The following is a 24,653-nucleotide window of genomic DNA, read 5'->3' as shown; positions in this document are numbered from 1 at the left end:
CAAACCAACTCCTCTTAGTCAAATGTCAATTTAAACTCTCCCAATGAATGTAGCCAAAATCGGACCGAAATACAGTCCTCCCCATCCTCGGAAGGTGGAGCCCATCACAACCCAAGTAAATAATCCTCAAGAAATCCTGATCCATGATTCTAAAAATCACTACCTCCAGGAACCTTCATTTCAACCATTAATTTACGACCAAAATCTTCTGCTTTCTCTGTGGGCAGAGTTTAAATGCACAATGGAGGGGCAAAGCACTGGCTGCTTAAAGAATAAATTAGTTTTATTAAGAAGGCAAACAACTATGTAAAGGGGAGAGAGATAGTCCTAACAGTCTGACTGACTAACATTTGTGGATGGAATGCAAAGAGGAAGTGGGCTCAAAGGAGCAGGAAGTCGCCAGCTGAGCCAATTGGAGGCAATCATTTGCAAATAAGGACATTCCTGGTCTCAATATCTTAACTGCACATCTCCTTCGATGCCCCCTGCCCTGCATGATGTTCTTCTCATTCTGCTGAATCATGCACACCACAGATCTTGTCCATTCTACCAGTCTCCACCTTAAAAACATGAGGATTTAAAGTAAATAAAAGCTTGAAGATAAAAGCTTGGCAAACTAGCAAACCAGCAGCCTCCTTCCAGCTTTCATTCCTGAGGCACTTTGATTATTGCAAGGTCGTCCCAATTTACCATTTCACATCGGCCTTGATTTAAACAAATTGGAACTACCACCAATTTAGCCCCAGATCACAACTATAATCACATCCCAATCTGTCTGCGGGTTTGATTATTCCTTGTGATTGAACCTCAGTTACTTCATCCAGTTGACTTTTATATAGTACAGCTGTGGTTTTATTCTGTGTGTGTGTCTGTTTAAACATCTTGTCTTGCAAAACAGTTTCCCTTAGTGCATTGCATTCACAAATTGGACGTCACAGTAACCTCAAATTCTGGCTGGAATTCCCCCCCAGGACTCCGCGGTTGCTTGCATGGATTTAACTTGATTGCACTAGAATACATCAACAATGGTCATGGGAACGTCCATGCAATGATGTGGCCTTTTGACCCCTGCCCCTTGGTACCTGTCAGCTGGGAAATTTTTGCTGGCTTGGTCGGTGAGTACACCTTTGCATAGAGATACATACCGCCTGCCTTGGAAAAGGGAATAATTAGGTCCCTGTTGGAAAAGCCACCATTAGATTCTACTGACCTAGGAGATTACTGGAGAGTTTTTACTCTGTTTTTTCTGTAGGGTAAGGAAATTGAGAGAGTAGTGGGTGGTAAACGCCAGCCATTTTTGGATGAAGCCAATTGTCTTAGTTGAAGAGGTCAGGAAGGAAACTACTGTTCTTGCAGGGTACTTCTATAAGGGATATCTTTTATAAGCTTTTATAGGGTTTCCACAGTCTTTAACATCTGTGGGATGTTGAAGAAGAAGAAGAAGAGTTGGTTCTTATATGCCGCTTTTCCCTACCCAAAGGAGTCTCAAAGCGGCTTCAAATCGCCTTCCCTTTCCTCTCCCCACAACAGACACCCTGTGAGGTGGGTGAGGCTGAGAGAGCCCTGAGATTACTGAAGAAGAAGAAGAGTTGGTTCTTATATGCTGCTTTTCCCTACCTGAAGGAGTCTCAAAGCGGCTTACATTCGCCTTCCCTTTCCTCTCCCCACAACAGACACCCTGTGAGGTGGGTAAGGCTGAGAGAGCCCTGAGATTACTGAAGAAGAAGAGATGGTCCTTATATGCCGCTTTTCTCTACCCGAAGGAGTCTCAAAGCAGCTTACAGTCGCCCTCCCTTTCCTCTCCCCACAACAGACACCCTGTGAGGGAGGTGAGGCTTAGAGAGCCCTGAGATTCCTGCTCGGTCAGAACAGCTTTATTAGTGCTGTGGTGAGCCCAAGGTCACACAGCTGGCTGCATGTGTAGGAGTGGGGAATCAAACCGGCTCCCAAGACTAGAAGTCTAGTCCAGACTTCTAACCACTACACCAAGCTGGCTCTTAAAGGACCTGTTTTTCTGGCATGCAATCATAATTACAATCATGAGTCATAATGCAATCAGAGAGAGACAAAAAGCCAAGGAAAGTGTATATCGGAAACCCCGCATTTAGTGCTATGAATAAAACACTTTGAGTGAAATTGCTTGGGGGGGGAGATTATGGGGGTTCCTAAGAGTTCAGAACACACATTATATGGTCATTCTAAGTCGAGGTTAGTCGCTAAATGGAGATAAGGAGGGTTTTTTTTTCCCTGTGGGAGCGTTAATTCCTAACACGATCATGTGTCAAAACACAAAAAGAAATATATATATATATATTTTTAATGGCAGCAAACTGCAGAGGGAATGAAATGGGAGGCAGAGAAGCAGGTAGGTGGGCTCACAGGCCCACGAAAGCATGTTGATGCCAAGGAAAGAAGAAAGAAACCACTGCAGATGCTGATTCCATTCATTGGATTCCTGTGAATTGTCTCCCCAGGAAGGAAGAGAATTCACTATTTCTTGGGACTCAAAAACTGCATCACAAAGAAACTTTTCCTCTGAATCTGCACCTTAGGAGCCCAATTCTGGTGTGAAACTGAAGAAATTCCGCTGAGCTAAAAGAGTGCTGTTGCAAAATGTTAAGTCACTGCAGGAACAACCCAGATTCATTGCTCCAAGATACCTAGATAGCAGTTGTGGGTGCAGGATTACATGTTAGAATCACAGAATGATTGGAAGTTGGAAGGGACCTCCTGGGTCATCTAGTCCAACCCCCTGCACTGTGCAGGACACTCACAACCCTCTCTCTCACCCACTGTCACCTGCCACCCCCTTGAACCTTCACAGAATCAGCCTCTCCGTCAGGTGGCTCTCCAGCCTCTGTTTAAAAATCTCCAAAGATGGAGAACCCACCACCTCCCGAGGAAGCCTGTTCCACTGAGAAACCACTCTGTCAGGAACTTCTTCGGGAGGTTTAGACAGAATTTCTTCTGAATTTATTTCATCCCATTGGTTCTGGTCCGTCCCTCCCGGGCAAGAACTCTGCTCCATCCTCTACACGGCAGCCTTTTAAATTCTTGAAGATGGCTATCAGGTATTACCAACTTCTTCCTTGAACAGCTGTTGCTGCTACTGGATAATAGAGATAATAGAATCAAGAGTCCAGCAGCACCCAAAAGACTAATAATATTTGTGGCAGGGCAGGAGCTTTCGTGGGCCACGGCTCCCTCCTTCAGGTACAACTAGAATGTGTGTCCATCTGTCCTTATATCACAAGGTAGATGGATTTCCATTCTGTATGACAGAAGGAGACAGATCCAGATGGGTGGCCCTGTAGCAATAAAAAGCAGCAAGTCTGTCTGTAGCAACAGAAAGCAGCAAGAGTCCAGAAACACCTGAAAGACCAAGAAGATTTGTGGCAGGGGAAGAGTTTTCCGCTGTCACTTGCTCACAATGATTTCCCTACACCTTTAAAGTATCACAGAACTTCTGTTTGTTTTGGGAGAAACAGAGCCATAACACGGGTGCATTTGAGGTATATAATTCCTTTGCCTTCCTGGCAAGAGGCTGGCTATTTCAAAAACAACTGGGGGGAAAAAAGCATAAGGGATTTTCTTTTTGTAAGGGGGAACAAGGGAGGAGAAATTGAGGAGGAGACGGAATGGAAACAAAGGGAAAGGAAATCCCTTATTTCATAACAGTGCAAACAGAAGCATTAGGAGAAATACATCCCATGAAACCTGACCCTCTTCCTAATGCGTTTAAGAGGAGGAAAAAGGTGGACTCTATTCCACCTCAGGGAATACGGCTGGGAGGAAGCTTTCACCAGCAAGGCCTGGAGGACTTTCTACTTGCCCTGGAATTTGAGGTTTTGTTTTCAAAGCCTTCCCAGGAGGTCTCTCTCTCTCTCTCTCTCTCTCTCTCTTTTTAAAGCATCAGATATATTTTGCCAGCTTATTTCGCAGAACGACCAATGCCCTAAGCCCAGCTCCTCGTTGCTGCATTCACGGCGGACAGGAGTCAGCAAAACTCAAAGCAAAGGCTTTGTCTGCTGCAGTTCCGGCAAAGGCGTCTGCCTAACTGGAAAGCTTGCAAACTCTGCTCGACAACAACAAAACAATCAAGCAAAATGTATTATCCAAGACTCCTACCCCAGCATTACAAAATATAGTTTGGATCATAGAATCATAGAATCATAGAATCATAGAGTTGCAAAGGACCTCCTGGGTCATCTAGTCCAACCCCCTGCACTGTGCAGGACACTCCCCACCCTCTCGCTCATCCACTGTCACCTGCCACCCCCTTGAGCCTTCATAGAATCAGCCTCTCTGTCAGATGGCTCTCCAGCCTCTGTTTAAAAACCTCCAAAGATGGAGAACCCTCCACCTCCCAAGGAAGCCTGTTCCACTGAGAAACCGCTCTGTCAGGAACTTCTTCCGAAGGTTGAGTTGGAATTTAGAATCATAGAATCCTAGAGTTGGAAGGGACCTCCTGGGTCATCTAGTCCAACCCCCTGCACTATGCAGGACACTCACAACCCCATCGCTCATCCACTGTCACCTGCCATCCCCTTAAACAATGGTGTTAGATCTGTGTTGGCCTCCTAAGACAGACAATGTGTTTGTGGAACCAGCCCTTGATCACACAGAAAGGGCATCATCGTTCATAGTGGCAAACTTTAATCTGGAGAGCCAGGTTTGGTTCCCCACTCCTCCTCCACATGCAGCCAGCTGGGCGACCTTGGGCTAGTCACAGTTCTTTCAGAGCTGTTCTCACAGAGCAGGTTTGCTAGAGCTCTCTCAGGCCCACCTGCCTCCAAGGGTGTCTGTTGTGGGGAGAGGAAGGGAAAGGTGTTTGGAAGCCATTTTGGGACTCCTTCTGGGAGTGAAATGCAGGGTATTAAAAGAAACAGCTCTTCTCCCAGTCTACCTAGTGCGGGGGGTCACCAACTCCTTTTCTGGTGCCTACTGAGTGTCCTGACCAGCCAATGCAGATCTGATTGGCTGTACAATGTTTTTCATAATGTTGTGTCAGCAGCAGCCGCTCTGCCATCACATCACAAAATCCTTCTATGACAGAATCAAGTGGGCAGCCGTGTTGGTCTGAAGTAGCTCAACAAACATTGATTCCAGCGGCACCTTTAAGGCCAAAAAAGATTTATTCAAGGCATGAGCTTTCATGTGCAGGCACTTTTAGTCAGACTAAATGGAACAAAGATCATAAGCGTGCAGATATAAAGCAAAAGTTGTTGTTGTTTGTTGTAAAGTCGTGTCTGACCGATCACGACCCCACGGACAATGATCCTCCAGGCCTTCCTGTCCTCTCCCATTCCCTGGAGTCCATTTAAGTTTGCTTCAGTGACTCCATCCAGCCGCCTCATTCTCTGTCGTCCCCTTCTTCTTTTGCCCTCAATCGCTCCCAGCATTAGGCTCTTCTCCAGGGAGTCCTTCCTTCTCATGAGGTGGCCAAAGTATCTGATCCCCTTCAAGGATCACTTCCTTGTCGTGGCAAAGGGGCTTGCGTAGCTCGGTGAAGCTATGAGCTATGCCGTGCAGGGCCACCCAAGACGGACAGGTCATAGCAGAGAACTCTGACAAAAGGTGATCCACTGGAGAAGGAAATGGCAAACCACTCCAGTATCATTGCCATGAAAACTCTATGGACAAAAGGCAAAGGTAAATAATGGCAAAATAGTAAACTGCGCCATAATATCCCATTTTGAGTTTAGCGGTCGTTCACAATAACATTGGAGAAATAAAACTGTCCATGTTAGTAATTAATGGCAGACACTTTCCCAGTTGTGGAAAGAAATCATTAAAAGAGACTAGTTGCTGGCCCCATCCAACCCCACCCTGTTTAGCTGTTTCAGCAAAGAATAATCATATGGCATGATATGGTTTCATTTGGATAGTATGACACAGTTTACTAATTACTAATTTGCCACAATTTACTTTTGCCTTATATCTGTACGCTTAGGATCCTTGTTCCATTTAGTCTGAGGAAGGGTGTGTGCACTCGAAAACTCACGCATTGAATGAATATTTGTTGGTCTTAAAGGAGCCTCTTGTGGCGCAGAGTGGTAAGTCAGCAGACATGCAGTCTGAAAGCTCTGCCCATGAGGCTGGGAGTTCGATCCCAGCAGCCGGCTCAAGGTTGACTCAGCCTTCCATCCTTCCGAGGTCGGTAAAATGAGCACCCAGCTTGCTGGGGGGTAAACGGTAATGACTGGGGAAGGCACTGGCAAACCACCCCGTATTGAGTCTGCCATGAAAACGCTGGAGGCCATCACCCCAAGGGTCAGACATGACCCGGTGCTTGCACAGGGGATACCTTTACCTTAAAGGTGCTATTGGAGTCAATTTTTCTGGTATGACGGAAGTTCAGCTGCTGAACTTCATGCTTGGCTCTACTTCCTGGGGCAGCCAGGTCAAAGCAGGAGACCAATATAGTTTTCCATTGCCTGCTTCTGTGTAGCAACCCTGGCTTTCCTACCCGGCTAACCAGAATCAATCCAGCTTGGCTTCTAAGTTCTGAACAGATCTGGCCAATCTGGGCCATCCAGGGTGTAGTCCGCAAGGGGCTTTTTACCCAGTTCTAGTTCAAATGAATCTCTCTCCTGTCTACAATGAATTCGATTTGCATTTTAATTTTGGGTGCTTTAGATTTTCCCTCTGCAACATGCATGATTGATTTGTGGTGACCCTACCTTTTCCCTGCGATATCCCAGGTGTAAACTGCACGGAGCTTTTATTCCAGACCCATGTTGATTCAGTCCCTGCCGTCTACACAGAATGCGATTTCCGTTTGAATTTTGGGCGATTTAAATTTTCCTTCTGCAGCAAGGATTGATCAGGAGTGACCCTACCTTTATTGTGCAATAGAGTGCTTTTAAGGCTCAATATTTTTCAAATCCAGATTGGGAAAGAAAGCTCCCTGGTAGAGAACCTCTGATAGGTCACACCTGGTAATGTGACAAGCTCGTCTTAAAGGAGAAGCCCCTAATTTCTCTCAACTTCTGTTGGTCCTGGATTTTTTTCTCCCTTCTCTGCCTTCTTCAATCCTCCCCCCCCCCCCCAAGAAAAGAAACAGGCTCCCTACTTGGCTCCTCTCCCCCTTCAAGAAAAGAAAGAAAGAAGCTTGGCTCCCCACTCCCCTTCTGAGCTTCCCTAACCACTTTCCTGTTTCAATGCGGGGGGGGGGGGGAGGGGAGGAAGAGGCAGACCCGAGTTCAAAGCGATCTGGATTCTACAGGATTGACAATGGAATAAACAAAGTAAGTGCAGACTCTGCCCTGGAGTGGATATAAGCCTCAATATTTCAAGAACCGCCATGAGTAAATGTGCAGATCTCTGCTCTTTGCAAAATAACTATGCCTCGTTCCTGGTGCCTCCAACATTGTAGCAAGGAAGTCTTCCCTGACTGGCCAGGTAGTCAGTTCAAAGACTTCCTGGTTCCCAGTTGCAAGGCTTACCTTAAAGTGACTGTGCTCCAGAAGCCCCAACTTCTCTCAGTAGAGATTTACCTCTTGGTTTCCCCCCCCCCTCCTCTGCTGTCTCCAACCTCCCTGCCCCTCCCCTGTTCAAGAAAAGAAAGAAAGAGACTCCTGCTGCGCTCCCCTCCCCGCTCTGAGCTTTCACAGTCCAGTGCAGAACACTTTCTGGTTCAATTGTGTGTGTGGAGGGGGGGGGGGTAGAGGAAGACCCAAGTTCAAATCGTTGTGAATTCAGCAGGATCCACAATGGAATAAATAAACTACATGCAGTATCAGCCCAGGTCAGGCCTGTACAAATTAAAACCTAGGCCTATTCTGCACACAATAGATAATGCACTTTAGAAGTAGATTTTCCTGTTCCGCACGGGAAAATCAAGCTGCTAAAGAACTTTGAAAGTGCATTATCCTATGTGTGCGGAATGGGCCCTGGTGTAAATGAGTCATTGAGTTCCTTCAAATCATCTCTGGTAGTTCCCAGTAGTCGGTCTTATCCATAATGAGCTCAGAGGTACAAAACATATCGGAGGAACTTTTTTGGAATGGCGAGGGAAGTATTCGTATGGCATCGGAGTAGTTTGCCTGCCAGCTTGGAAACAGAATCTCCCGCTGCTATGCAAATGCTCTGCAGATTCATCTCTAATGAAGGCAGAAACGCAGGGATGGCCTGAAAAGTGCTGATTCCCCCACACGCCACCCACCCACCCACCCGCTTTCTCACCTCCCCTGCCGACGAGGCATGTATTATGCATGAAGGTGTCAGCAGGCACAGAGGGGGTAGAAGCAAGGGTTCATTTGTAGTGACATCAGCTCCTCTGAGTTTAAAAGGACTCAGCAAGTCCCTTGACATGCTTGTCACAGATTGTGCGGAAAGGACACGCTGCAAGATCCTGACTCAGGGAGATTTTAAAAGTCCCCCCCCCCAAATCTCCCCCCTGCCACCCCCTCGAAATAGACTGTAAAAGCCCCAGTCCCTGCCAGATAGCTGGTCCAGCTCTCAGCAGCTATTAACCCTGGCTAGGACTTGGAAGGACGACCTCCAGGGAACACCAGGGCCATGGCAGGTAAACGCAAACCACCTCCAAACATCTCTTGCCTGGCAGCCAGACAATCTTAGGATCTCCTGCCTACATTACACACATTTTATTCTAAACATCCGGAAGAAGTTCCTCACAGTTGGAGCGGTTTCTCAGTGGAACAGGCTTCCTCGGGAGGTGGTGGGTTCTCCATCTTTGGAGATTTTTAAACAGAGGCTGGAGAGCCATCTGAGAGAGAAGCTGATTCTGAGAAGGTTCAAGGGGGTGGCAGGTGACAGTGGATGAGCGATAGGATTGTGAGTGTCCTGCATAGTGCAGGGGGTTGGACTAGATGACCCAGGAGGCCCCTTCCAACTCTAGGATTCTATGATTCTAAATTCCATCTAAACCTCCAGAAGAAGTTCCTGACAGTCAGAGCGGTTTCTCAGTGGAACAGGCTTCCTCGGGAGGTGGTGGGTTCTCCATCTTTGGAGATTTTTAAACAGAGGCTGGAGAGCCATCTGGCGGAGAGGCTGATTCTGTGAAGGTTCAAGGGGGTGGCAGGTGACAGTGGGTGAGCGAGAGGTCTGTGAGTGTCCTGCATAGTGCAGGGGGTTGGACTAGATGACCCAGGAGGTCCCTTCCAATTCTATGATTCTAAATTCCATCTAAACCTTCGGAAGAAGTTCCTGACAGTTAGAGCAGTTTCTCAGTGGAACAGGCTTCCTCGGGAGGTGGTGGGTTCTCCATCTTTAGAGATTTTTAAGCAGAGGCTGGAGAGCCATCTGAGGGAGAGGCTGATTCTGTGAAGGTTCAAGGGGGTGGCAGGTGACAGTGGGTGAGCGAGAGGGTTGGGAGTGTCCTGCATAGTGCAGGGGGTTGGACTAGATGGCCCAGGAGGTCCCTTCCAACTCTATGATTCTATGATTCTAAATTCCGTCTCAACCTCCAGAAGAAGTTCCTGACAGTTAGTACGGTTTCTCAGTGGAACAGGCTTCCTTGGGAGGTGATGGGTTCTCCTTCCTTGGAAGTTTTTCAGCAGAGGCTAGATATTTATCTTACAGAAATGAACTCCGGCAGATTGTGAGTGGGTGGGCAGGAAGGGATGTGCCAGTGTTTGTCTCTTGTGCCCCTTCCTTGGAGGAGGGGAGAATGAAACCCGGTTATCCAGGATGCACTGGTTCTCACCACTGGCTTTAGGGCGGGGGGGGGGGTTGCTTTACGTTTTATCATTTTTAATGTTTTTTTTTTGTTTACTTCTGTTGATTGTATTACTTTTTATTGAGCGATTGTACTTGCCCAGAAATGAATTTATTTAAAAGGCAAGATTGCGAGGGATTGGGCATAAAGTGGGGCACAAACCAAATTTTCTCACAAGAATGCCCCCAGTTTGTGTGTCCCATAGATTTCACAGACCTTTGTCCAGTTCATTTCGGGGGTTCGGCTGGCAGCCATTTTACCCTGTCAGCAGATAGGTATACATGCCCTGCTGTCAGCCCAAGATGGCTGCAATCGATTTCAGCAAGTTGGATGGCTTGCCTCCCTTAGGAATCCACTGGACTCCTTTGTTCTGTTGCTTCAGACCAACACAGCCACTCACCTGATTCTGCAGTGTATATGTAAAGAAACAGAATTTTGTTGGCTTTCCATGGGGAATTTGGTCATGTTGCCATCTTTTGTGATTTCAGCCATTCTTCAATGACAAAATTTAGTTTGAGGAGCAGGTGCCGAGCCAAGATGCATAAGCAGTGCTTTGCATGTTAAAATCCTAGGCAGAGTCTGCACTTACTTTCTTTATTCCATTGTCAATCCTGTTGAATTCAGTTCGCTTTGAACTCGGGTCTTCCTCTTCCCCTCCTCCCCATTGAAACAGGAAAGTCTTCTGCACGTGGTTAGGGAGGCTCAGAAGAGGGGGGGCTCTTTCTTTCTTTTCTTGAAGGGGGGGGGGGAGAAGCCAGGCAGGGAGCCTCTTTCTTTTCTTGGCGGGGAGGGGGAGAGGATCGAAAAAGGCAGAAGAGGGAGGAGAAATCCAGGACCGACAGAAGTTGAGAGAAGTTAGGGGCTTCTCCTTTAAGGCTAGCGTGTCACATGACCAGGTGTAGCACATGATCAGAAGTTCTCTACCACGGAGCTTTCTTTCCCAAATGGATATTGAGGATTAAAAGCACTCCAAGATATCGCACAATAAAGGTAGTGTCACTCCGGATCAGTCCTTCTTGCTGCAGAAGGAAAATTAAAATCGCCCAAAATCCAAACGGAAATCACATTCTGTGTAAAGGGCAGGGACTGAATCGATCCTGGGTTGGAATAAAAGCTCCGTGCAGTTTACACCCTAGAATCATAGCGTGGCAAGGGACCTCCAGAGTCATCTAGTCCAACCCCCTGCAGAATGCAGGAAATTCACAACTACCTGCTCCCCACAGTGACCCCAATTCCATGCCCAGATGATGCCCCTCCCCACACACAAAAAAAACCCGGAATACCTGGCCACTCTGGTCAGGAGGAAATTTGCCTCCATTTGTGATTTTGGACTTTGAATTGAATTTTGGGTATAAAAGAAGGTGGAGCCTGCAGACCTCCTGGAATTACAACTGATCTCAGACTACAGAGGTCAGAGCTCCAGCGTGGTGTAGTGGTCAAGAGTGGTGGCCTCCAGTCCGGAGAACCGGGTTTGATTCCCTGCTTCACTTCTATAAGCAGCCTGCTGGCTGACCTTGGACCAGTCCCAGTTCTCTCAGAGCTCTCCCAGCCCCACCTACCTCACAGGGCTCCGGTGGCCATTTCCTGCATTCTGTAGGAAGTCGGACTAGATGACCCTGGAGGTCCCTTCCAACTCTATGATTCTAGGGTTTCTATTGTGGGGAAAGGAAGGGCAGGCGATTGTAAGCTGCTTTGAGACTCCTTTGGGGAAAGAAAAGTGGGGTATTATAAAAAACAGCTCTTCTTCTTGGATAAAAAAAAGAGAGCCAGTTTGGTGTAGTGGTTAGGAGTGTGGACTTCTAATCTGGCATGCCAGGTTTGATCCTGCGCTCCCCCACATGCAGCCAGCTGGGTGACCTTGGGCTCGCCACGGCACCGATAAAACTGTTCTGACCGGGAGTGATATCAGGGCTCTTTCAGCCTCACCCACCTCACAGGGTGTCTGTTGTGGGGAGAGGAAAGGGAAGGCGACTGTAAGCCGCTTTGAGCCTCCTTTGGGTAGAGAAAAGCAACATATAAGAACCAACTCTTCTTCTTCTTCTTCTTCTTCTTCTTCTTCTTCTCCTTCTTCTCCTTCTTCTTCTTCTTCTTCTTCTTCTTCTTCTAAAAAAGGCATTATATCCCTCTTTGGCATTATACCCTTTCTGAGGTTTCTCCCCTCCCCAAACTGTTGTGTGCACAGCTTAGCTGAAGGACAAGGCCCTGTCTGCATTATTTCCCTCTGCTGCTTTTCTCGTTTCAATTCGCCGTCAAAACATGAGAGGTTAGACGGTTTGAGGCGGGGAGCTGTCTTTCGTGATACTCCTGTTAAGGAGCACACCCCTTCGTGATGGCCACTGAGGACAGCAGAATGCAAATAAGTAAAGTAAAAAAGAACTTTTTTTTAAAAAGAAAGAACTGCGGGTTTTTCCTAAGGGCACACTGCCACCTATGTTTCAAAAGTTCAAGCACCAGTTTAGCGATAACGCCACATCTCAGATGATAACTGAATGGATTTAAAGGATGTATCTGTGCATAAGTTACAGCATGGGGCAGTGGTTAAAAGCAGCACTTCTAATACAGAGAACCGGGTCTGATTCCCCTCTGCCCCTCCACATGCAGCCAGCTGGGTGACCTTGGGCCAGTCACAGTTCTCTCAGAGCTCTCTCAGCCCCATCTACCTCACATGGTGCCCATTATGGGACAGCCAGCGTAGTATGGTGGTTAAGAGCAACGGACTCTAATCTGAAGAACCAGGTTTGATTCCCTGCTCCTTTATATGCAACCAGTTGGGTGACCTTGAGCCAGTCACAGTTCTCTCAGAGCTCTCTCAGCCCCAACTACCTCACAGGACGTCTGTGCCCATTCCAGTGTAGTCTTCCCCACATGTAAAATTCAGAAGTAGGATTGTCAGCTCTGTTGGATCAGCCCGCAGGAAATGAGGGAAGGGAAGTACCTGGAAGTAAATGTGGCATTGCTACATCACCCAGAAGTGACATGGGCACATTGAACCTGTCAGGGGGTGTGCATGACACTCTAGTTTTTGGGCAAAACTCTATGGTAGAGTTAGCTTCTTACCATAGAGTTCTGCCCCCAAAACAGAGCATTCTACCCACACACACACACATCACCAATGTGTCTATGTCACTTCTGGGTGATGCAAGCACATCACATTTACCTCCGGCTTCTCGGCTGTTTTTTTTTGGGTGGGGGTACTCGGAATTCTGAAATGGGGAGAGACTCCAAGCCTGGGGATCCCCCACCCCCAACTAGGGACTGGCAAGCCTCTTCAGAACGATCCTTCTGCGGAGGTAGAGGGAGGCTGGCCACATCAGACGCCACACAAGAGACGGCGAGATCCAACCCAATGTGCCCCGCTTGAATGGTGCCAGCCCAAGCAGGAACATTGTGCAGCCAGATCAATGTTCGTTCCCTGAATGTTTACACATTCCAAGGCACACACTCCACTCACACGGAAAAAGAAAAACTGGAGCAATGGACAGTTTCCAGACCCTTCCATGCCCTCCTCCCTGACGGCCTGCCAAGGAATACGTTCCACCAGGCCTTCCCAAAACAACTCCATCGTCCCTGACCCGTTCATTCGGTGAAGCACCCCTCCCGAATCTTTTCAAACTTCTTTCCTAACACCTAGGCCTCGTGCTTGCTGAGCTGTAGAGAATAATTTCCGGCATTCCTGGCTTTGCTAGGTCTGATTGCTGCCTGGTATGGCCTCCTGGCATTAATTTGGAGATGGGCAGTGAAAGCCTCAGGGGTCCTATCTGGTGTCCCTAGTATAAAGCCCTCAGGGTTAGACAGGCCAGCCTCCAGGTGGGACCTGGGGATTCCCCCGGTTTCACAGCTCATCTCCAGAGATCAGATCCCATGGGGGAATTGGATGCTTTGGAGGCTGGACTCTTGGACAATGTACCCCACTGCGGTCCCTGTCCCTCAGGGATGCCAACGTCCATGTGGGACATGAGGACCCCTCAGAATTACAGCTCACTTCCAGACTACAGAGAGCAGCTGCCCAGGAGAAAAGGGCTGATTTGGAAGGGGGACTCTCAGGCATTGTGCCCCATTGAGGTCCCTGCCCCCCCCCCAGAACTCAGGGATGCCAGCCTTCAGGCGGGGCCTGGGGAGCCCCTGGAATGACAGCTCCTCTCCAGACTGCAGAGATCAGTTCCCCTGGAGAAAAGGGCTGCTTGGGAGGGGGGACTCACGGATGCCAGCCTCCAGGTGGGGCCTGGGGATCCCCTGGAATGACAGCTCCTCTCCAGACTGCAGAGATCAATTCCCCTGGAGGAAAGGGCTGCTTGGGAGGGGGGACTCAGGGATGCCAGCCTCCAGGCGGGGCCTGGGGATCCCCTGGAATGACAGCTCCTCTCCAGACTGCAGAGATCAGTTCCCCTGGAGAAAAGGGCTGCTTGGGAGGGGGGACTCAGGGATGCCAGCCTCCAGGAGGGGCCTGGGGATCCCCTGGAATGACAGCTCCTCTCCAGACTGCAGAGATCAGTTCCCCTGGAGGAAAGGGCTGCTTGGGAGGGGGGACTCAGGGATGCCAGCCTCCAGGAGGGGCCTGGGGATCCCCTGGAATGACAGCTCCTCTCCAGACTGCAGAGATCAGTTCCCCTGGAGGAAAGGGCTGCTTGGGAGGGGGGACTTAGGGATGCCAGCCTCCAGGTGGGGCCTGGGGATCCCCTGGAATGACAGCTCCTCTCCAGACTGCAGAGATCAGTTCCCCTGGAGAAAAGGGCTGCTTGGGAGGGGGGACTCAGGGATGCCAGCCTCCAGGTGGGGCCTGGGGATCCCCTGGAATGACAGCTCCTCTCCAGACTGCAGAGATCAGTTCCCCAGGAGGTAAGGGCTGCTTGGGAGGGGGGACTCAGGGATGCCAGCCTCCAGGTGGGGCCTGGGGATCCCCTGGAATGACAGCTCCTCTCCAGACTGCAGAGATCAGTTCCCCTGGAGGAAAGGGCTGCTTGGGAGGGGGGACTCAGGGATGCCAGCCTCCAGGTGGGGCCTGGGGATCCCCTGGAATGACAGCTCCTCTCCAGACTGCAGAGATCAGTTCCCCTAGAGGAAAGGGCTGCTTGGGAGGGAGGACTGAGGGATGCCAGCCTCCAGATGGGGCCTGGGGATCCCCTGGAATGACAGCTCGTCTCCAGACTGCAGAGATCAGTTCCCCAGGAGAGAATGAAGGCCTTGGAAGGTGGACTCTATTGCTCCCTGCCCCACTAAGGTCCTTGTCTTCCTCAAATCGCCAGGGGTATCCCAAACAGGATCCAGCAACTACACCCCCATACCTTGCCAGTGCCCCAGGGGGACCTGGCAGTCCTACTAAGGAGACCAACCTGAGGTAAGGCAGCCATTTCCTGGATGAGCCACTGGCCTGATCGAAGGCGACTTCTCTTACATTCTTGTGCCCTTCCACGATGCTGCCTCAGATGTCCCTTTGGGGATTTTCCCTTCCTGCCCTAATAAACATTCTACTGAAGCTCATTTAAGTAAAGACAAAACCCTCTCCTTTCTACAGTGTGGAAACTGTTCTGGGAATCCCTATTTCTATATTAATGCTAAGGGAGACAGCCTGGGCTCATTAACTCGTAACAATTCAACACACGCATAAAGGGAACCGGAAATTATACGGAAGGCAGACCGGGGAGAATGCTAGAAACACCAAGAAGGCGCATAGAAGTAATTTAAAAAAGCTTTCAGGAAGAAGGGAAATTGATGATGGGTCATTCTGACAAGCATGAGATGGGGAAGGGGGGGGGGGTCAAAGGATGGCTCTGGCAGAGCATATGTTGCTGGAGAGGAAGGGGGAAGAAGCCTTTTTTTGCCCTAAATTTTACAAGCAAAAGGAGTCTCAAAGCAGCTTACAATCACCTTCCCTTCCACTCCCCACAACAGACACCCCGAGAGGGAGGTGGGGCTGAGAGAGCTCTGACAGAACTGTGACTAGCCCAAGATCACCCAGCTGGCTGCACGTGGAGGAGCAGGGAATCAAACCCATCTAGACAGATTAGAAGCCGCTGCTCTTAACCATGACACCATGCTGGCTAAAACACAGACCAAAATGTATCTTTTGGTTGCAAAGTGCCCAGGAACTATTAATTAAAAACAAGATTCTTTGCTCCCCAAGTAAAAATGAAGCTGCAGGTATAACGTCACATCCATTAAGATACTGCATACAGCAACAAATATAAATGACACATAAAGGTAAAGGTAAAGGTATCCCCTGTGCAAGCACCGGGTCATGTCTGACCCTTGGGGTGACGCCCTCTAGCGTTTTCATGGCAGACTCAATACAGGGTGGTTTGCCAGTGCCTTCCCCAGTCATTACCGTTTACCCCCCAGCAAGCTGGGTACTCATTTGACCGACCTCGGAAGGATGGAAGGCTGAGTCAACCTTGAGCCAGCTGCTGGGCTTGAACTCCCAGCCTCATGGGCAGAGCTTCAGACTGCATGTCTGCTGCCTTACCACCCTGTGCCACAAGAGGCTCTAAATGACACATACACTAGACCAAAATATTGATTGATTGATTGATATTTCTATACCACCCTTCTATACATACAATAATCACTAGACCAGATGCATTCCCAGCCCTGAGCGTCCTTCTAAATAATAACAACACACCCTGAAAGGATAAAATACCTGTTCCAGGCAAGGCAGTTAGTATATGAATCAATGGAATTGTTATAAAGTTTTGCTGTCAATTAGGCCTGCATATACGGCATAATAACTTTGTACAACTGGTCTGTTCTTGGCCATTACTGTATTCACAGCGTGTGCTCATGAGTCAGCGGTATGTGTAACTTAGATTTGTTGCCACATGCTGTTGTAAATATCGAGTATTTTGCTGGGTTCCTGATTTCTGTCACTATCTTTGTTAAAATAGGTGCAATCTGGGTGAAAGCTATTACGCTAGTGACATCCCAGGCAGAATTAGGAGGGAGGTAAGAAAATTTGGCTCTAACTGTTAAGATAAAGCTGCCCTTTCTTGGTTGTTTTTCTTCTTGTTAAATAAATGTATAGTCTTCCTTTTGTTAAGAATTAAAGTTATATACTTACCTTGCGTCAAAGGTTTGAACATAAAGATTTCACATAAACTGTTTCCTCTGGGATAAATCTTATCCAAAGGTACAATTTCTTCTGGTGATGTTACATTACATTTCTGTTCTGCTCACCTGTTTCTGTAATACGCAAAACATATATGCAGAGAGGTTGATTGAATCATGAACAGAGGAGAGGCACTCACTCACAAACTGTCACTGTCAAAAACTCAACAGCTTTGGAATTTTCCCATCAGTCTCCTTGTCTAGCATCCGAAAGTGTGCATGCAAGCATGTAAACAAAAAATCCATCATAGAATCATAGAATCATAGAGTGGGAAGGGGCCATACAGGCCATCTAGTCCAACCCTCTGCTCAATGCAGGATCAGCCCAAAGCATCCTAAAGCAAAGCATCATAAGCCAAGAAGAAAAAGAAAAAGAGTTAGTTTTTGTACTGCACTTTTTTTTACTACCAGAAGGAGTCTCAAAGCGGTTTACAATAGCCTTCCCTTCCTCTCCTCACAACAGACCCCCTGCGAAGTAGGTGGGGCTGAGAGAGCTCTGAGAAAACTGTGATGGACCAAGGTCACCCAGCGGGCTTCCTGTGTCTCAGACGGGCTTACAATCACCTTCCCCTCCTCTCCCTGCACCAGACATCCTGTGATGTCCGTGAGGCTGAGGGAGCTCTGAGAGAACTGGGAGTGGCCCAGGGTCACCCAGTTAGTGGAGGAGGAGGAGGAGGAGGGAATCAAACCGGGTTCTCCAGATTAGAGGCTGCCACCCTTTAACCACTCTGACTCCGTGATGTCCTCCTATGTTTTAGCTGCTCAGCTTTCTAGGTTCCTGCTCAGGCTGACCTGAGCCATCCAGGTCAAGCCAATTCAGCACCGGAGCCCTTTTAAAAATTATTTTCTAACCAAGTGGGGAAAATTTCCTAATTCAGCAAGAATGTAAGATTCCCAGCTCTCACCTCATCCCCAAAAAACTGGCCAAGTTTGTGTCTACACCATACTTTATCAACCAGAGTTTTGTGAAGTTTCTTGTGGACTCTGATAATCAACTGATAAATATTTAACAAATTTAAAAATATATGTTGTTGTTAGGTGCGAAGTCGTGTCTGACCCATTGCGACCCCATGGACAATGATCCTCCAAGCCTTCCTGTCCTCTACCATTCCCCGGAGTCCATATATTTTTAAATTTGTTAAATATTTATCAGTTGATTCAATCATATATGGTTATGTTGATCTGCCCCCCCTCCCAAAACAGCCAATGAAGGGCCTGGAGAGGGTGGGAAGGGGTGGGGCACTGGGTGGGCGTGTCCACAGCTCTGTTTCCCAACCATATTCTGCAGGATCACACCACTTCTGGGCGTTCTTGAACTGTGGAGAATGCTTCAGGGGTTTCTTGATGGTAAAAAAGTTGAGAAAGGATGGTCTATCCCGATATTCCAGATATCATTCCTTGTGATCCTCTCTCTCCCGTTCTTTCTGCTCTTTATCTGGCATTCTTGAATTCCTGCTCTCTACATGGGGTCCTGGCAAATAGATGGGGAAGAAATGGAGATAGTGACAGATTTTATTTTCCTGGGCTCCAAGATCTCTGCAGATGGGGACTGCAGCAAAGAAATTAAAAGACGCTTGCTCCTGGGGAGGAAAGCTATGGCAAATCTAGACAGCATCCTAAAAAGCAGAGACATCACCCTGCCAACAAAAGTGCGTTTAGTCAAGGCTATGGTATTCCCAGTTGCAATGTATGGCTGCGAAAGTTGGACCATAAGGAAGGCCGAGCGTCAAAGAATTGAGGCTTTTGAACTCTGGTGCTGGAGAAGACTCTTGCGAGTCCCTTGGATTGCAAGGCGAACAAACCAGTCAGTCCTAGAGGAGATCAGCCCTGACTGCTCTTTAGAAGGCCAGATCCTGAAGATGAAACTCAAATACTTTGGCCACCTCATGAGAAGGAAGGACTCCCTGGAGAAGAGCCTAATGCTGGGAGCGATCGAGGGGAAAAGAAGAAGGGGACGACAGAGAATGAGGTGGCTGGATGGAGTCACAGAAGCAGTCGGTGCAAACTTAAATGGACTCCGAGGAATGGTAGAGGACAGGAAGGCCTGGAGGATCATTGTCCATGGGGTCGCGATGGGTCGGACACGACTTCGCACCTAACAACAACACTAGGTAGAGTGGATAGGAACCAAGGGACTGGAATGGGAGAAGAGTCAGGCCATTTCAGCTTAGAGTCTCTCACATTATCGATGGACCAAATAGCAAATAACAAATCTCCAGGCTGCCACCAAGCAGCTTTCGATCAGTTCGCCTCTAAGCCTTCTGCTAGGCCCATTAAAATCTGCAGCACACAGAGGCAAACAGCCTCATGAAGCATCTTCCCAAGTGCCTAAGCGAAACCTTACCCCAGAGAAGGGATTTGCTTGGGAAGTCGGCTGTTCAACTAGGAAGGCAGGACTATTAATTGAGCTTATACTGTCATCTACAGGTGAAGGTGTGACATGACAGAATCAGAATTTCTCTGTGATGGATAAAGGGTTTTCAAAACTTATTTACTTCATTTATATACTGCCTTTCCCCCAGTTAGGACCCAAAGAGGCTCCTTGACTCTGTATTTATCCTCACAACAACCCTGATAGGCATGTTGAGCTGAAAGTGGGTTGCTAGTAACCTGTTTTCTCTCTTATTTCCTCTCAGCCCCACCTGCCTCGCTTTGTGGGGAGAGGAAGGACAGGCGATAGTCAACCGCTTTCAGAATCCTTCAGGCCGTGAAAAGCGGAGTATAAAACCTAACCCTTCTTCTTCTTTCTCATATGGAGAGCCACAGTGGAGAAGGGGTTAGAATCATAGAATCATAGAATAACTGAGTTGGAAGGGATCTCCTGGGTCATCTAGTCCAACCCCCTGCACTATGCAGGATACCCACAACCCTCTCGCTCATCCACTGTCACCTGCCACCCCCTTGAACCTTCACAGAATCAGCCTCTCTGTCAGATGGCTCTCCAGCCTCTGCTTAAATATCTCCAAAGATGGAGAACCCACCACCTCCCGAGGAAGCCTGTTCCACTGAGAAACCACTGTCAGGAACTTCTTCTGGATGTTTAGACAGAATTCCTTTTGAATTAATTTCATCCCATTGGTTCTCTTGTGTCCCTCCGGGGCAAGAGAGAACAGCCCTTCTCCATCCTCTACACGGCAACCTTTTAAGATGGTTATCTTGGAGATGGTTATCTTGGAGATAGTTATAGAGTGTCAGGATACAGCCTAAGTTCAAATCCCCACTCTGCCATAGTGACCATAGTGACCTGATCACTGGGTGACCTTCAAGAAGTGGCTGGACAGATATCATGGATGATTTATTAGGCTGATCCTGCATTGAGCAAGGGGTTGGACGAAATGGCCTGGATGGTCTCTTCCAACTCTATATTTCTATGACTCATTCTGGGCAACATCCCTCAATCTGATAGGAAAAAGGGACCATGGCTCAGTGGCAGGGAATTTGCTCCTAATGCAGAACATCCCAGCCGCAATCCCTTTTCTTTTTATTTCAAACACTCCTTTAATGCAGGAGTGGCCAAACTATTCTCTCCAGATTCCATGGACTTGCAGGGGCTCATGGTTATTGTAGTCCATGGAGAGCCACACTTCAGCCACCTCTGCTCTAAGGGAACCATTCTCAGAGTCATTGCCCCTGCTAATTAGTAACCCACCAGGTGGGGCCAGGACCGAAAAGGCCCTGGCCCTGGTCAAGGCCAGGCATACCTCACGTGAGCCAGGAATCACCAACCTGTTAGAATTCGCAGAGTGCAGAGCTCTGTGTGGGGCATGGGGGGGGGGGGTTTGATTCCTGACGTCTGAATAAGAAGTAGCAGGCCGAAATCAGCATTCTAATTATCTCTGCTCTTTAAAAAAAAAAAAAAAGGTCTTATGGTAGGGTGACCAGAATTAAGGGCCCAAAGGTGGGGTGCGCTGGTGGGGTGCCCCTCCCTCCCTCCCTCCGACTGGGCTCACCTCGCCTCCCGCACACCTCTCCCACAAGCCAGTCTTGTGCACCTACATGGCGGCGCAGGGCAGGTGGGGGCCGAGGGCGGGCCTCTGCCTTGCACGCCTGCGCAGGCCAGCCACAGGGCCAGCCAGGACGGAGCGCCGCTGCTAGCTATCCTGCTGGCCAGGAGGCAGGGAGGGAGGGAGGGAGGCAGGGAGGGGGCTCTGGCTGGCGGGACTTTTAAGGACCCGGGCGAGACCTGGGACGAAGACCAGGAAAGCACGAGTGTCCCGCAGGAGTCGGGACGGATGGGCAGCTTATCTTATGGCCTATACATTTCGTAAGTACAGATCAAACCCAATATTTGCAGCATGCCAGCGCTGTTCCCCCAAGGCAACTGTTGTTAGCTGTTGGTTTTATGTTCTTCTGGAGTGACTTTATAATTTAATGGTGCAGATGCTTTCATTCGTTGTGCATTGTCTTGAAAATCTTTTGAGTGGAAAGGCTGTCTAAAAAGATTGAAACATGAAACAACTGAGGTGTGCATGATTCAGAGGAATATGAAGAATATTCTACAGGGGACGTTGGAGGAGATATGTATTTAGCATAGTTCAAACAGGAACTTCCCTGTACGTTCAAATTATTTCCTCTTGTGTTCTGATTGGCTCAGTTGGAGACTTCCTGATCCTTTGATCCCACTTCCTCTCTGTTTGCCTTCAGATAAAGAAGAACAGTTAGTCCGTTAGACTGCTCTCTCTCTCTCTCTCTCTCAAGTTGGTTCAAGTCTCCATAAAGCTCTTGTATTCTTTAAGCTGCATAAAATACAGGTGTTATACAGGGAGTGGCATATATTGGGGCGGGGCGGGGGGGCGTGGAGCCAAACAGAGCTTTGGGTTATCACAAAAATTAAATAATTGTGAAAGGGAAAGATACGAGTGAAGTGACAAAGGTTTTAAGACAGCCTTCCTCAACTTTTTTACTGTTGAGAAACCCCTGAAATATTCTTCAGTCTTCCATTGCACATGGCCTGTAGCTTGCTTTGGAGAAGTTCTCCGTAATTCACACCTGTGATGTAGATTGGCGCAGGCCGGTTGGGAAGGGATCATTATGAGATTACTGCAGGATTCTATGCTGGGAACGATGAGGAAATGGACTGAAAACAAAATGACCGTTGTTTAGATCGGCCTTTCTCAACTTTTTTTACCATTGAGAAACCCTTGAAACTTTCTTCAGGTTTCAAGAAACCCCAGAAGTGGCGCGATCGTGCAGAATATGATTGGGAAGCAGAGCTGTGGACATGCCCAACTTGGGACCCTCCCCTTCCCACCCCCTCCAGGCCCCTCATTGGCCATTTTGGGAGGAAAGGGCTGGTCGATATGACCATCATAATATACGTTTAACAAATTAATGAAATACATTAAGAATTAATTACCTCCCATCCATTCAGGAAACTCTCCCAGGGCCATCAAGAAACCCCAATTGAGATAGCCTGGTTTAAGGAGAGTTTAGAGAGGGTTACAAGAAGGGGGGGCAGGAGAGGAGCTTGAGAAGAAAGTGTTTTCTGGGTGGGGAAAAAAATACTGAAGGCCAGACAACAGATTGCTTAACCTCTACAGCTGAATAGACTGCTGTGATATTATGTGAAAGTCTTAGCTTTTAAAGTGTACAACACAATAAAAATGGCCTTGGAAAATCTAAGCACTGGGCAAACCAATATTTTAAGTAAACCCTTTTCGGTTTTATTGCCAAGAGGTTTAGGTAGGTCATTTGTCCATCCTTGACTTTTATGGTCCTCTGTGAAGCCATGATTATAGTCTACAGGTCGATCCACTCTTGTGTTGCCCGGATGCCAAACATTTGCACAGTCTCATCAAAAATAAGCACACCCAGCCTAAGAGCAATTTGGACAGAAATAACTTCATTGTCAAGGCCTAGTTCACCCATTAATGTGCCATCAACACTTTTTGACAGTTTCCCACTGAATCCTATCAAACATTGTCTCAGGGCTTCCACGCCCGGCCTGATCCCTTCCAAATTGGTTCTAAAAATAAACCAGAAACTCCTCATCTTCGTTCTCGTGTTTGGCTCTTTGGACTCCCCCCCCCCCCCTGGACCGAGAGCTTCCAAAAGTACAGGCAGGATTTCGAAGAGGCAGAGGAACTAGAGATCAAATTGCCAACATATGCTGGATCATGGAGAAAGCTAGGGAGTTCCAGAAGAACATCTACTTCTGCTTCATTGACTGTGCTAAAGCCTTTGATTGTGTGGAGCACAACAAATTGTGGCAAGTTCTTAAAGAGATGGGAATATCAGAGCACCTTATCTGTCTCTTGAGAAACTTATATGCAGGTCAAGAAGCAACAGTGAGAACTGAACATGGAATCACTGATTGGTTCAAAATTGAGAAAGGAGTTCGGCAAGGCTGTATACTGTCACCTTGCCTATTTAACTTGAGAACATCATGAGAAAAGCGGGATTAGAGGAGTCACAAATTGGGATCAAGATTGCAGGGAGAAATATCAACAACCTCAGATATGCAGATGATACCACTCTAATGGCAGAAAGTGAAGAGGAACTAAAGAGCCTGTTGATGCGGGTGAAAGAGGAGAGTGCAAAGGTTGGCTTGAAACTCAACATCAAGAAAACAAAGATCATGGCATCCGACCTGCTCAATTCCTGGCAAATAGATAGGGAAGAAATGGAGATAGTGACAGATTTTATTTTCCTGGGCTCCAAGATCACTGCAGATGGGGACTGCAGGAAAGAATTTAAAAGACGCTTGCTCCTGGGGAGGAAAGCTATGGCAAATCTAGACAGCATCCTAAAAAGCAGAGACATCAATCTGCCAACAAAAGTGCGTCTAGTCAAGGCTATGGTCTTCCCAGTTGCAATGTATGGCTGCGAAAGTAGGACCATAAGGAAGGCTGAGCGTCAAAGAATTGAGGCTTTTGAACTCTGGTGCTGGAGAAGACTCTTGCGAGTCCCTTGGACTGCAAGGCGAACAAACCGGTCAGTCCTAGAGGAGATCAACCCTGACTGCTCTTTAGAAGGCCAGATCCTGAAGATGAAACTCAAATACTTTGGCCACCTCATGAGAAGGAAGGACTCCCTGGAGAAGAGCCTAATGCTGGGAGCGATTGAGGGCAAAAGAAGAAGGGGGCGACAGAGAATGAGGTGGCTGGATGGAGTCCCTGAAGCAGTCGGTGCAAACTTAAATGCACTCCGGGGAATGGTAGAGGACAGGAAGGCCTGGAGGATCATTGTCCATGGGGTCGCAATGGGTCGGACACAACTTTGCACCTAACAACAACAAAGCTAAACATGAGCAGACAGTGTGATGTGGTGGTAAAGAAGGCAAATGCAGTCTTGGGCTGTACCAACAGAGGCATCCCATCAGAATAACAAGGTCAGAGTCCCGTCATATACTGCATTGGTCTGATCTCACCTGGAGTCGTTTGTGCAGCCTGGAGAAGAAGAGGTTGAGAGGAGACAGGATTTCTGTCTTTAAGTACTTGAAAGATTATCCCTTTGACGCCGGGAGTTGTTCCTGTTGGCATCAGAAGATAGGACCTGCAGGAATGGCTTTAAACTACATGTAGAACGATATCAGCTAGATATCAAGAGGAAAATGTTCACAGTCCAAGTAGTTCAGCAGTGAAATCGGCTAAGTAGGTGGTGAGCTCGCCCTCACTGGCAGTCTTCAAGCAGTGGCTGGACATATCCTGGAAGCTTTAGGCTGATCCTGCACTGAGCAGGGGGCTAGATGGCCTGTATGGCCCCTTCTAACTATAGGATTTTACGATTCCAATACTCTTTTCATATACCTAGGTAGAGAATCCTGCTTGTTAGCCCTCTTGCATTGTTATCTGTCCTAGAATGTCCTAGAATTCCTAATTCTTCCATCGTAATTCAGGAGACAGGTCTAATTCTAGCCATCCTGGGAGAAAAT

At 48.0% G+C, this 24,653-nt stretch overlaps 1 long non-coding RNA gene across 1 annotated transcript in view; it reads left to right on the top strand.

Annotated features, from left to right (window-relative positions):
* Positions 1-1,009: 1,009 nt before the first annotated feature.
* The window catches only part of LOC143828856 (uncharacterized), a 29,037-nt gene continuing 5,393 nt past the window's right edge, over positions 1,010-24,653 (top strand). The window contains exons 1-2 of the long non-coding RNA XR_013227937.1: positions 1,010-1,115; positions 16,561-16,618. This is a non-coding gene — a long non-coding RNA (uncharacterized LOC143828856). The remainder of the gene's footprint in view (positions 1,116-16,560; positions 16,619-24,653) is intronic.

This window comes from Paroedura picta, chromosome 2 (assembly GCF_049243985.1).
Source record: "Paroedura picta isolate Pp20150507F chromosome 2, Ppicta_v3.0, whole genome shotgun sequence".
Classification (NCBI taxonomy): domain Eukaryota; kingdom Metazoa; phylum Chordata; class Lepidosauria; order Squamata; family Gekkonidae; genus Paroedura; species Paroedura picta.
This window is presented reverse-complemented; position numbering and strand designations above follow the sequence as displayed.